We start from the raw sequence: 14,810 nt of genomic DNA on the forward strand, positions 1-14,810 counted from the left end.
ATTATTATGGGCGGTGACTTTAACTGCGTATTGCGCCGCACCGATCAAACGCCGAACTTTAACTTCAGCCAGGAACTGCTAACACTGGTTACAGAATTGCAGTCAGTCGACACGTGGGCGACCTTACACCCAGATGAAGTTGCCTTTACTCACTTTACGCAGACATCTTCCAGCAGGTTAGATCGCATATATGTGCAACGCGGTCTTTTAGCCGACGTGGGAACTTGCGAATATTGGCCCGTTAATTTCAGTGACCATATCGCTTACCACATCGTCTTTAATCACTCACCGCAGAAAGTTTATAGAGGCTTCGGACGATGGCAACTCAACTGTCGCCTCTTACAAGACGCCACTTTAGAGCGTGAGATCCGGTCAGTTTGGCACTCCGTAACATCAAGCAGGCCCACGTATTCCACGTGGATTGATTGGTGGACGCTTCATGCAAAGGGGAAACTCATTACTTGCATCAAGCACCACGCCCGGATTCGCGCTCGCGGTGAGAAGGAAATCACTGAATTCTATTTCTGTGCCCTGCGAGAATTGTACCGGGATTATCATCAGGTGCCTAATAACATCACGCACGTACGCAGACTCCAAGCCAAGATTACATCCTTGACGGGCTGCACCGCCGTCGGCCACCAGATTCGAGCACGTGACTCCACAAACTTGCCGCAACAGCAGACGTCAGTCCATCATATCGTCCAACAGTTACGTGCAGCGCGTAGGAAACTTATTCATAAGTTGCAGGATGCAGACGGTGCTTGTTATACCCTACAGCGAGACATCAAAAACCATGTTACCAACCACTTTGCTGCACTTTACACCTGTGCTGGTGTACCACATGAGAAAGTGCGAGAATGGTATCATTCTGGACCCCCGCCGTACTGCATTACCGACGACCTCAATCGGGACCTGCTTGCTCCCTTTACCAAAGAAGAACTGAAGGATGTCCTGCTTGCTGCGCCACGAAATAAATCTCCGGGCACGGACGGGCTCTCTGTCGAGTTTTACGTCAAATATTGGCCTATATTAGGGGACGAACTCACAGAGATGTACAATGAAGTACTACGTGGGATTGCTCTACCCCCAGCCTTCACAGAAGGGTTAACTGTTTTAATACCTAAGACGCCGACGCCGACCACCACCAAAGATCTGCGGCCCATTACTCTGCTCAATGCCGACTTTAAGCTTCTGACGCGCGCCCTCAATGCCCGATTACGGCAGCTGTTACCCTATCTTCTGGGACCATACCAAATGAGTGCGATCCGTGGTCGGTCGCTGTCCACCATTTTGGCGCTATATCGGGATCTCGTCTCCCTCACCTGGGCCACCCGTACTCCTATGGCCATAGCATTTCTTGACTTCGATAAGGCTTACGATCGAGCTGACTATCACTATCTCAGCGGCGTGATGGAATCAATGGGCTTCAGTCTTAATTTTATCCACCTCATCAACAACTGTATCAGTGGTACCCGTACACGCTTCCTGATCAATAATACATTGACGGAGTACGTCCAGCTCTCACGGGGTATCAAGCAAGGCTGTCCACTTTCAACGACGCTCTATGCGATCCTCATGGAACCCTTGTTGCGCCATCTACATCATAGCCTCCCTGGATTCCAGTTTTATGGTATCAAGTCTGTGGTCCAAGCTTACGCAGACGATGTCAGCGTGCTTCTTAACGACGTTCGCGATGTCACCGCAGCGAAACGCATTCTTGAGGAATTCCAAAGAGATAGTGGTGCCATGTTAAACGTCAATAAATCCGCCGCCTTAACGCTTGGTCAAGAACGACCTATCACAGGCGAAGCTTGGCTGCCCTGTGTACAGACTAGAAAACACCTTGGTCTCTACGTTACGGCCCGGCCTCTGGACATGTCTCACAAAAATTGGATACCCAAAATTCAGGCGATAAAAGCACTCCTGCGCGACCAGAACATGCGACACCTCGATCGTCTGCAGCGAGCCTTTTTCGTCAACTCTTATGCCCTCTCCAAATTACAATTTGTTGCCGCCGTCCTACCTATGCCACCCACAGTAGCAAGATCACTCCTAGCGGCGGCCGCCTGGTACGTCTGGAAGCTCAATATTTTTAAGGTTTCCTTCACCACGACAGCACTGCCATGCGATATGGGAGGCCTTGGCTTGAAAAACCCCGGCATTCATGCCCTAGCCCTGTATCTGAAACGCTCATGGCAGATACTCACCGCCAGCGAGGACACCGTCACGAAGCGGCTCTATCAACTGTCCCGCCCCCGCAATATATCTCCGCCTGTGGACATTGGCCACGTCGGCCCGCACTTTCAGCATATAGCACTGTATTACCTTGAAAGTAGCTATCTCGACGACGAGCTTTTCAAGAAGCCGACGGTAAAACTGTACCGCCACTTACTTCGGCCGTCACTGCCTGGGCCCTTGGAAAAGAAGTATCCGGCTTGCAATTGGTCCCTCGTTTGGGCTAACATCCATAATCCAACGCTTCCGACAGATGTCCGCTCCACATGGTATGACGTGGTCGCTGACACTATTCCGACGAAAGAAAAGCGGCACAGGATTAATCTTGCACCCAGTCCCTACTGCGACTTGTGCCACATGGTTGAGACTATTGCACATCTGTTTGTCTGCAAGGATCAAGTGCACATCTGGAATTGGACGCGCAAAAAACTCGCTGTGCTCAACCGGACTGCGCCTCATGCGATTCAGATCCACGACATTCTGCGCCCGGACTACCGACTCTTCCCTGCAGCCAAACATAACAGCTACCTATGGCTTATGGGACATTTTATCCACTATATTCTGTCCGGCAGTGCGCCTAATGTCTTAGATTTTCAAGTATATCTCTCACACCAACACTGGCGCACAACCAACCAATATGGGCACCGGTATCAGTCAACATTTCAAAATTTTCTTCACATCGTCCTTGAGATGAAGTAGGACGTGGATAACATGAATATCTGTTATAACAATTCGTTTTTCCTGTACTATAGTCAAGGTTATACTCACTGCAAAGACTTAAATTTGTCTCATTGTGATTCTGAATAAAGCAACGTATGAGATCAAGAATATGTCCTTCCCAGGAGCAGTTATTTCTACGACATATTAAATTAGGTGTATTTTGCATGAAACAAAAGCGCAAAACAGACAGTAGAAACGAGCAAAGAAGATGGATAGAAAACAAACGAATATACAAATTACAACGAACAAAAAAAACTAAAAAAAAAACAAAAAACAAAAAAAAATGGATAAGGCAAAAAAAAGTGGTTAAGGCGAAAAAAAAGAAAAAAAATGGATAAAAAAAAACAAAAAAAAAACAAAAAGGGGTATGATTCCTGCTTTGGGTGCAGGAGGTCCCGGGTTCATATCCCGGACGAGCCCTACCGTTTTGACCGTGCTGAAGAGTAGGTGGAGCTCACCCACGTTTGTTAAAAAAAAAAAAAAAAAAAAAATGCATAAGGCGTCGGACTTCGGATCTGAAGATTACAGGTTCGAATGCTGTCACGCTTGTGTTTTTCCAGTAAAAAATAAAAAAAAAAAAAAAGAAAAAAAAATGGGTAAGGCGTCGGACTTCGTATCCGAAGATTGCGTGTTTGATTCCTCTCTCGGTCGTGTTTTTCCAGATCTGAAAAAGAAACATACCGTTTTAGTGTAGCACTTGAGCAGTACGAAACCGTGTGAATGTTGCTGTTGACCATTTTCTGCTTGGAGATGCTCTTCAGCTTAAAACACGCACAACAAGACCGGTGTTAACTAGCGAATTGGTTTGCATATTGCCGTCGCCGCGTGTTTTTGACTGGCACTTGCATATCTAAAATAACGTCGGAAAGTAACTCGTTCGGCTTATGAGTCACATCAAGTATGTGTGTTAATTTTGACGAAACTAGCTCTGCAGGTTGTCATGCAATTCTGTTACCTCTCAGAAATGATTATGAAATAAAAGTGAACTACGTGACGAGTGTGACGTTAGGAAAACATTAGGCAACATGGGGAGGTTCTGTATGGGACCAATCAACCCAAACGAGTACTGTGTGACGTGCTAACCGGCATATACTCACCGAGGCAGCGCGGCTAGCTCAGTCGGTAGAACATAAGGCTCTTAATCCCAGGGTCGTGGGTTCGAGCCCCACGTGGGGAAAACGGAATTTTGTTCCTCTGCAGATGTAACTTACCGTTCTTCTGATTAACGTGATGTAATGGAAATAGCAACTTTAAACTTTGCCTACGTCTCCGTCAGTCGCTACGAAACTGTATTTGAAGGTGAAGGTGATTTTGTAGACATGTGTGAAAGACATGTTCTGAAATGCAAGTGGTGTTATTTGGAGAGCACTTCCTTTACGTGTCAGATGTGTAGGCAAGCAGTAATGGGTCGCCATAGCTGCAAATATTAGACGGTAATATGAAGTGTTATCAGCTGAAGTCTGACGATCCAGACGACCGTAAGGATGAAGTACGCAAAAGTATCGCTAGGCCGCGCCTCTTTAGCTCAGTGGCAGAGCACTGGTCTAGTAAACCAGGGGTCGTGAGTTCGATCCTCACAGTAGGCAGACGAATTTTGGATATCAGTTGCGCGTCGTGGCCTTATAGCAAACAGTATCTGGGATGACTAACAATTAGCGAGAGGCGTTTTATTAAGAATTACTCTCAGATGTGATTAAGGCGAATGGCGCAGATAAAGCATTTGCCAAAGCGGTACAGCATAAGGTGGGATGGGACAGTCTGAAATATATTTTATAGATGTATTTCTCACATATCTCAGAGCCTTCCGCGGTTGTCGTCGTCGTCGTCGTCGTCGTCGTCGTCGTCGTCGTCGTCGTCGTCGTCGTCGTCGTCGTCGTCGCCGCCGCCGCCACTTCTGCAGAAGTAGCAAATGGACATCGTAGCAAATGCGGCGAGGGACGCCCTGCCTTACATTTCCGAATGCACAAAGTGTGTGGTTTAGTTTCCCAGTCTATATTTGGTAGGTCTCGTAGCAGGTTGAATGTATCAAATGGGTGGGAAAGAGCAAGGGGCAGCGTCTGTGTAGAACGAAAAAACAACTCCTCATTGGTGTGAGCGTTTTGAGATGAGTCGTATATAAGTTCCACTTGTTTGTCAGTGACCGTGTGGCCTAATGGATAAGGCGTCGGACTTCGTATCCGAAGATTGCGTGTTTGATTCCTCTCTCGGTCGTGTTTTTCCAGATCTGAAAAAGAAACATACCGTTTTAGTGTAGCACTTGAGCAGTACGAAACCGTGTGAATGTTGCTGTTGACCATTTTCTGCTTGGAGATGCTCTTCAGCTTAAAACACGCACAACAAGACCGGTGTTAACTAGCGAATTGGTTTGCATATTGCCGTCGCCGCGTGTTTTGACTGGCACTTGCACATCTAAAATAACGTCGGAAAGTAACTCGTTCGGCTTATGAGTCACATCAAGTATGTGTGTTAATTTTGACGAAATTAGCTCTGCAGGTTGTCATGCAATTCTGTTACCTCTCAGAAATGATTATGAAATAAAAGTGAACTACGTGACGAGTGTGACGTTAGGAAAACATTAGGCAACATGGGGAGGTTCTGTATGGGACCAATCAACCCAAACGAGTACTGTGTGACGTGCTAACCGGCATATACTCACCGAGGCAGCGCGGCTAGCTCAGTCGGTAGAACATAAGGCTCTTAATCCCAGGGTCGTGGGTTCGAGCCCCACGTGGGGAGGAACGGAATTTTGTTCCTCTGCAGATGTAACTTACCGTTTTTCTGATTAACGTGATGTAATGGAAATAGCAACTTTAAACTTTGCCTACGTCTCCGTCAGTCGCTACGAAACTGTATTTGAAGGTGAAGGTGATTTTGTAGACATGTGTGAAAGACATGTTCTGAAATGCAAGTGGTGTTATTTGGAGAGCACTTCCTTTACGTGTCAGATGTGTAGGCAAGCAGTAATGGGTCGCCATAGCTGCAAATATTAGACGGTAATATGAAGTGTTGTCAGCTGAAGTCTGATGATCCAGACGACCGTAAGGATGAAGTACGCAAAAGTACCGCTAGGCCGCGCCTCTTTAGCTCAGTGGCAGAGCACTGGTCTAGTAAACCAGGAGTCGTGAGTTCGATCCTCACAGGAGGCAGACGAATTTTGGATATCAGTTGCGCGTCGTGGCCTTATAGCAAACAGTATCTGGGATGACTAACAATTAGCGAGAGGCGTTTTATTAAGAATTACTCTCAGATGTGATTAAGGCGAATGGCGCAGATAAAGCATTTGCCAAAGCGGTACAGCATAAGGTGGGATGGGACAGTCTGAAATATATTTTATAGATGTATTTCTCACATATCTCAGAGCCTTCCGCGGTTGTCGTCGTCGTCGTCGTCGTCGTCGTCGTCGTCGTCGTCGTCGTCGTCGTCGTCGCCGCCGCCGCCACTTCTGCAGAAGTAGCAAATGGACATCGTAGCAAATGCGGCGAGGGACGCCCTGCCTTACATTTCCGAATGCACAAAGTGTGTGGTTTAGTTTCCCAGTCTATATTTGGTAGGTCTCGTAGCAGGTTGAATGTATCAAATGGGTGGGAAAGAGCAAGGGGCAGCGTCTGTGTAGAACGAAAAAACAACTCCTCATTGGTGTGAGCGTTTTGAGATGAGTCGTATATAAGTTCCACTTGTTTGTCAGTGACCGTGTGGCCTAATGGATAAGGCGTCGGACTTCGTATCCGAAGATTGCGTGTTTGATTCCTCTCTCGGTCGTGTTTTTCCAGATCTGAAAAAGAAACATACCGTTTTAGTGTAGCACTTGAGCAGTACGAAACCGTGTGAATGTTGCTGTTGACCATTTTCTGCTTGGAGATGCTCTTCAGCTTAAAACACGCACAACAAGACCGGTGTTAACTAGCGAATTGGTTTGCATATTGCCGTCGCCGCGTGTTTTGACTGGCACTTGCACATCTAAAATAACGTCGGAAAGTAACTCGTTCGGCTTATGAGTCACATCAAGTATGTGTGTTAATTTTGACGAAATTAGCTCTGCAGGTTGTCATGCAATTCTGTTACCTCTCAGAAATGATTATGAAATAAAAGTGAACTACGTGACGAGTGTGACGTTAGGAAAACATTAGGCAACATGGGGAGGTTCTGTATGGGACCAATCAACCCAAACGAGTACTGTGTGACGTGCTAACCGGCATATACCCACCGAGGCAGCGCGGCTAGCTCAGTCGGTAGAACATAAGGCTCTTAATCGCAGGGTCGTAGGTTCGATCCCCACGTGGGGAGGAACGGAATTTTGTTCCTCTGCAGATGTAACTTACCGTTTTTCTGATTAACGTGATGTAATGGAAATAGCAACTTTAAACTTTGCCTACGTCTCCGTCAGTCGCTACGAAACTGTATTTGAAGGTGAAGGTGATTTTGTAGACATGTGTGAAAGACATGTTCTGAAATGCAAGTGGTGTTATTTGGAGAGCACTTCGTTTACGTGTCAGATGTGTAGCCAAGCAGTAATGGGTCGCCATAGCTGCAAATATTAGACGGTAATATGAAGTGTTGTCAGCTGAAGTCTGATGATCCAGACGACCGTAAGGATGAAGTACGCAAAAGTACCGCTAGACCGCGCCTCTTTAGCTCAGTGGCAGAGCACTGGTCTAGTAAACCAGGGGTCGTGAGTTCGATCCTCACAGGAGGCAGACGAATTTTGGATATCAGTTGCGCGTCGTGGCCTTATAGCAAACAGTATCTGGGATGACTAACAATTAGCGAGAGGCGTTTTATTAAGAATTACTCTCAGATGTGATTAAGGCGAATGGCGCAGATAAAGCATTTGCCAAAGCGGTACAGCATAAGGTGGGATGGGACAGTCTGAAATATATTTTATAGATGTATTTCTCACATATCTCAGAGCCTTCCGCGGTTGTCGTCGTCGTCGTCGTCGCCGCCGCCACTTCTGCAGAAGTAGCAAATGGACATCGTAGCAAATGCGGCGAGGGACGCCCTGCCTTACATTTCCGAATGCACAAAGTGTGTGGTTTAGTTTCCCAGTCTATATTTGGTAGGTCTCGTAGCAGGTTGAATGTATCAAATGGGTGGGAAAGAGCAAGGGGCAGCGTCTGTGTAGAACGAAAACACAACTCCTCAGTGGTGTGAGCGTTTTGAGATGAGTCGTATATAAGTACCACTTGTTTGTCAGTGACTGTGTGGCCTAATGGATAAGGCGTCGGACTTCGTATCCGAAGATTGCGTGTTTGATTCCTCTCTCGGTCGTGTTTTTCCAGATCTGAAAAAGAACATACCGTTTTAGTGTAGCACTTGAGCAGTACGAAACCGTGTGAATGTTGCTGTTGACCATTTTGAGCTTGGAGATGCTCTTCAGCTTAAAACACGCACAACAAGACCGGTGTTAACTAGCGAATTGGTTTGCATATTGCCGTCGCCGCGTGTTTTTGACTGGCACTTGCACATCTAAAATAACGTCGGAAAGTAACTCGTTCGGCTTATGAGTCACATCAAGTATGTGTGTTAATTTTGACGAAACTAGCTCTGCAGGTTGTCATGCAATTCTGTTACCTCTCAGAAATGATTATGAAATAAAAGTGAACTACGTGGCGAGTGTGACGTTAGGAAAACATTAGGCAACATGGGGAGGTTCTGTATGGGACCAATCAACCCAAACGAGTACTGTGTGACATGCTAACCGGCATATACTCACCGAGGCAGCGCGGCTAGCTCAGTCGGTAGAACATAAGGCTCTTAATCCCAGGGTCGTGGGTTCGAGCCCCACGTGGGGAGGAACGGAATTTTGTTCCTCTGCAGATGTAACTTACCGTTTTTCTGATTAACGTGATGTAATGGAAATAGCAACTTTAAACTTTGCCTACGTCTCCGTCAGTCGCTACGAAACTGTATTTGAAGGTGAAGGTGATTTTGTAGACATGTGTGAAAGACATGTTCTGAAATGCAAGTTGTGTTATTTGGAGAGCACTTCCTTTACGTGTCAGATGTGTAGCCAAGCAGTAATGGGTCGCCATAGCTGCAAATATTAGACGGTAATATGAAGTGTTATCAGCTGAAGTCTGATGATCCAGACGACCGTAAGGATGAAGTACGCAAAAGTACCGCTAGGCCGCGCCTCTTTAGCTCAGTGGCAGAGCACTGGTCTAGTAAACCAGGGGTCGTGAGTTCGATCCTCACAGGAGGCAGACGAATTTTGGATATCAGTTGCGCGTCGTGGCCTTATAGCAAACAGTATCTGGGATGACTAACAATTAGCGAGAGGCGTTTTATTAAGAATTACTCTCAGATGTGATTAAGGCGAATGGCGCAGATAAAGCATTTGCCAAAGCGGTACAGCATAAGGTGGGATGGGACAGTCTGAAATATATTTTATAGATGTATTTCTCACATATCTCAGAGCCTTCCGCGGTTGTCGTCGTCGTCGTCGTCGTCGTCGTCGTCGTCGTCGTCGTCGTCGCCGCCGCCGCCGCCACTTCTGCAGAAGTAGCAAATGGACATCGTAGCAAATTCGGCGAGGGACGCCCTGCCTTACATTTCCGAATGCACAAAGTGTGTGGTTTAGTTTCCCAGTCTATATTTGGTAGGTCTCGTAGCAGGTTGAATGTATCAAATGGGTGGGAAAGAGCAAGGGGCAGCGTCTGTGTAGAACGAAAACACAACTCCTCAGTGGTGTGAGCGTTTTGAGATGAGTCGTATATGAGTTCCACTTGTTTGTCAGTGACCGTGTGGCCTAATGGATTAGTCGAGGCGCGGCCGTCGTGCAGGTCGGACGTGCCTGGAGCGTTGTTTACATGCTCAGCTGCGGCCTGCGGTGCGGCACGTGGTGAGTCGAGGGCCGTTGCGGCGCGCAAACATCTTGTTTGTAACGAATAGAACCTAACATGGATCACCCAGAGCGGAAAGATACTTTGAAGTTTATGTTTGATGGAAGTTTTTCTCGACCGAAATATTACGAAGTCGAACGATTTCTCGATGAAGACGTAAAATTGCCTCCCACCGATATCATTGGTATCCATTTGTCTATTGTCAGTAGCACAGTTTATATCAAATTGCGTGACCCAGAATTGTGCGACAAAATCATCGATTCATGTGGCGGTACCTATAAATTTCGACACAGTGACGGGAATGTTGGTGAGGTGACTGTTGTCCACGCTGGTCTTGGTATTCGTACCGTCAGGATTTTCGAGTTGCCTTTTGAAATCTCGGCCGAACAAATTAATGCTTCTATTAAGTCCTACGGCAAAATTATCAGTAACATTGCCGAAAAGTGGGCCTCGTTCCATAAGTACCCTGTTTTGAACGGTGTGCGGCAAATTAAGATCGAATTGCAACGGCATATTCCGTCCTACCTAACGATTTGTGGATATAGGGCGATAATCATATATGAGGGACAGCCTCGTACATGTTCAGGCTGTAATTCCACGGGACACGTCCGGGCACAGTGCATCCAACGACGTGTAACGCAGCTGCCTGCGGGTGAACTGGGCCCTCCCCCGCAACCGACAATATTACCGACTACTTATGTAGCGGCGGTCCGTGCAAATACACCCACTGCGTCGGCTGCGGAAGTCGGACTTAGTGTGGCAGATGTTACGAATGACGGAGATGTACCTATGGAAATCTCTACCGCTCAGGAAGCCTTGCCGGTCGCTGGCTTACTAGCCGCGGTGCCCCGTGACGACTCACGTGAGGAAGCCAGGGTTGACGTTGTGGAGGCGGCCACTACCGCCACTGACAGCCAGCAAGAGACAGAGGCTCTTCCTCTTCCTTTAAAGAATGCGGAAGCCTCTGTCAGTGGGTCCTCCCCGAAAAAGCACAAGAAACGTCGGATCGCTCGTCCGGCGGCAGCTCAATCGGCACCTCCCTTGCGTGAAAAGGCCAAACACGCGGGCCGCATGATCTGCGATGACACTTCGGGGACCGAAGATTATCTTCCGTCGTTGGCCTCACCCATGAATATTGACGATGATGTATCCAACCTTGACACGGGGAGGGCACATATTAGTGCACCACCGCGGACGGCCCAAGTTGCAGATGTGCAGGGTGACGGCCCGCAATGCGGTTCCGGAACTGCTGCAGCAGGCGCGACGACGGCTGTGTCTGTCGATAATTGGGCGGATGATATTGAAGATATGACTGGCAATCCCGAGCGTGAAGAACCGATGGCAACTGGTGATACGCTGCTTACGTCTCGGCGCAATGCAGCGTCCACGGACGGCGACGTCTAGACTTATACGACCTCCGAAGCGGACGACTGATGAAGGGATAAAAATCGTACCTGTTTTCATCTGCAGATGACCACTCATCCCACATTGCTCCGTTCACGACAATCCTATAAGATTTCTACCATAAATGTTAACCGCATTGTCTCTCAAGCAAAAATCCACAGCCTTCGACATTATTTACGGGCCGCTGATATAGACATTCTGTTCGTACAGGAAGCACTGACTCCACTCCTAGCCGACGTACCCGGTTATGACGCCATTGTCAATATAGGGACGGAGGCAGGTACGATCATTCTGTATCGGGAAGGCATTGAATGTTCTTGTTTGTCCATGTTACCTACCGGACGAGGCATTGCCGCACAGTTCCATGATGTACTCCTTCTTAATGTGTACGCCCCTTCAGGTTCCAACGCGCGAGCGGCGAGGAGGGAGTTTTACACGGGAGAGATAGCGAATCTAATCACCGACTTGCGTCTGCGTATTATTATGGGCGGTGACTTTAACTGCGTATTGCGCCGCACCGATCAAACGCCGAACTTTAACTTCAGCCAGGAACTGCTAACACTGGTTACAGAATTGCAGTCAGTCGACACGTGGGCGACCTTACACCCAGATGAAGTTGCCTTTACTCACTTTACGCAGACATCTTCCAGCAGGTTAGATCGCATATATGTGCAACGCGGTCTTTTAGCCGACGTGGGAACTTGCGAATATTGGCCCGTTAATTTCAGTGACCATATCGCTTACCACATCGTCTTTAATCACTCACCGCAGAAAGTTTATAGAGGCTTCGGACGATGGCAACTCAACTGTCGCCTCTTACAAGACGCCACTTTAGAGCGTGAGATCCGGTCAGTTTGGCACTCCGTAACATCAAGCAGGCCCACGTATTCCACGTGGATTGATTGGTGGACGCTTCATGCAAAGGGGAAACTCATTACTTGCATCAAGCACCACGCCCGGATTCGCGCTCGCGGTGAGAAGGAAATCACTGAATTCTATTTCTGTGCCCTGCGAGAATTGTACCGGGATTATCATCAGGTGCCTAATAACATCACGCACGTACGCAGACTCCAAGCCAAGATTACATCCTTGACGGGCTGCACCGCCGTCGGCCACCAGATTCGAGCACGTGACTCCACAAACTTGCCGCAACAGCAGACGTCAGTCCATCATATCGTCCAACAGTTACGTGCAGCGCGTAGGAAACTTATTCATAAGTTGCAGGATGCAGACGGTGCTTGTTATACCCTACAGCGAGACATCAAAAACCATGTTACCAACCACTTTGCTGCACTTTACACCTGTGCTGGTGTACCACATGAGAAAGTGCGAGAATGGTATCATTCTGGACCCCCGCCGTACTGCATTACCGACGACCTCAATCGGGACCTGCTTGCTCCCTTTACCAAAGAAGAACTGAAGGATGTCCTGCTTGCTGCGCCACGAAATAAATCTCCGGGCACGGACGGGCTCTCTGTCGAGTTTTACGTCAAATATTGGCCTATATTAGGGGACGAACTCACAGAGATGTACAATGAAGTACTACGTGGGATTGCTCTACCCCCAGCCTTCACAGAAGGGTTAACTGTTTTAATACCTAAGACGCCGACGCCGACCACCACCAAAGATCTGCGGCCCATTACTCTGCTCAATGCCGACTTTAAGCTTCTGACGCGCGCCCTCAATGCCCGATTACGGCAGCTGTTACCCTATCTTCTGGGACCATACCAAATGAGTGCGATCCGTGGTCGGTCGCTGTCCACCATTTTGGCGCTATATCGGGATCTCGTCTCCCTCACCTGGGCCACCCGTACTCCTATGGCCATAGCATTTCTTGACTTCGATAAGGCTTACGATCGAGCTGACTATCACTATCTCAGCGGCGTGATGGAATCAATGGGCTTCAGTCTTAATTTTATCCACCTCATCAACAACTGTATCAGTGGTACCCGTACACGCTTCCTGATCAATAATACATTGACGGAGTACGTCCAGCTCTCACGGGGTATCAAGCAAGGCTGTCCACTTTCAACGACGCTCTATGCGATCCTCATGGAACCCTTGTTGCGCCATCTACATCATAGCCTCCCTGGATTCCAGTTTTATGGTATCAAGTCTGTGGTCCAAGCTTACGCAGACGATGTCAGCGTGCTTCTTAACGACGTTCGCGATGTCACCGCAGCGAAACGCATTCTTGAGGAATTCCAAAGAGATAGTGGTGCCATGTTAAACGTCAATAAATCCGCCGCCTTAACGCTTGGTCAAGAACGACCTATCACAGGCGAAGCTTGGCTGCCCTGTGTACAGACTAGAAAACACCTTGGTCTCTACGTTACGGCCCGGCCTCTGGACATGTCTCACAAAAATTGGATACCCAAAATTCAGGCGATAAAAGCACTCCTGCGCGACCAGAACATGCGACACCTCGATCGTCTGCAGCGAGCCTTTTTCGTCAACTCTTATGCCCTCTCCAAATTACAATTTGTTGCCGCCGTCCTACCTATGCCACCCACAGTAGCAAGATCACTCCTAGCGGCGGCCGCCTGGTACGTCTGGAAGCTCAATATTTTTAAGGTTTCCTTCACCACGACAGCACTGCCATGCGATATGGGAGGCCTTGGCTTGAAAAACCCCGGCATTCATGCCCTAGCCCTGTATCTGAAACGCTCATGGCAGATACTCACCGCCAGCGAGGACACCGTCACGAAGCGGCTCTATCAACTGTCCCGCCCCCGCAATATATCTCCGCCTGTGGACATTGGCCACGTCGGCCCGCACTTTCAGCATATAGCACTGTATTACCTTGAAAGTAGCTATCTCGACGACGAGCTTTTCAAGAAGCCGACGGTAAAACTGTACCGCCACTTACTTCGGCCGTCACTGCCTGGGCCCTTGGAAAAGAAGTATCCGGCTTGCAATTGGTCCCTCGTTTGGGCTAACATCCATAATCCAACGCTTCCGACAGATGTCCGCTCCACATGGTATGACGTGGTCGCTGACACTATTCCGACGAAAGAAAAGCGGCACAGGATTAATCTTGCACCCAGTCCCTACTGCGACTTGTGCCACATGGTTGAGACTATTGCACATCTGTTTGTCTGCAAGGATCAAGTGCACATCTGGAATTGGACGCGCAAAAAACTCGCTGTGCTCAACCGGACTGCGCCTCATGCGATTCAGATCCACGACATTCTGCGCCCGGACTACCGACTCTTCCCTGCAGCCAAACATAACAGCTACCTATGGCTTATGGGACATTTTATCCACTATATTCTGTCCGGCAGTGCGCCTAATGTCTTAGATTTTCAAGTATATCTCTCACACCAACACTGGCGCACAACCAACCAATATGGGCACCGGTATCAGTCAACATTTCAAAATTTTCTTCACATCGTCCTTGAGATGAAGTAGGACGTGGATAACATGAATATCTGTTATAACAATTCGTTTTTCCTGTACTATAGTCAAGGTTATACTCACTGCAAAGACTTAAATTTGTCTCATTGTGATTCTGAATAAAGCAACGTATGAGATCAAGAATATGTCCTTCCCAGGAGCAGTTATTTCTACGACATATTAAATTAGGTGTATTTTGCATGAAACAAAAGC

At 47.9% G+C, this 14,810-nt stretch overlaps 4 non-coding genes across 4 annotated transcripts; all 4 read left to right on the plus strand.

Annotated features, from left to right (window-relative positions):
* Positions 1–4,469: 4,469 nt before the first annotated feature.
* On the plus strand, positions 4,470–4,541 carry Trnat-agu (transfer RNA threonine (anticodon AGU)). The gene has a single exon. It is a non-coding gene; the product is annotated as a tRNA-Thr (tRNA).
* Positions 4,542–6,029: 1,488 nt separating this feature from the next.
* On the plus strand, positions 6,030–6,101 carry Trnat-agu (transfer RNA threonine (anticodon AGU)). Its single transcript has one exon. It is a non-coding gene; the product is annotated as a tRNA-Thr (tRNA).
* Positions 6,102–7,577: 1,476 nt separating this feature from the next.
* On the plus strand, positions 7,578–7,649 carry Trnat-agu (transfer RNA threonine (anticodon AGU)). Its single transcript has one exon. It is a non-coding gene; the product is annotated as a tRNA-Thr (tRNA).
* A 1,437-nt stretch (positions 7,650–9,086) lies between these two features.
* Positions 9,087–9,158, plus strand: Trnat-agu (transfer RNA threonine (anticodon AGU)). Its single transcript has one exon. It is a non-coding gene; the product is annotated as a tRNA-Thr (tRNA).
* The last annotated feature ends 5,652 nt before the right edge of the window (positions 9,159–14,810 follow it).

Source organism: Schistocerca gregaria, chromosome 4 (genome assembly GCF_023897955.1).
Source record: "Schistocerca gregaria isolate iqSchGreg1 chromosome 4, iqSchGreg1.2, whole genome shotgun sequence".
Taxonomy (NCBI): Eukaryota; Metazoa; Arthropoda; class Insecta; order Orthoptera; family Acrididae; genus Schistocerca; species Schistocerca gregaria.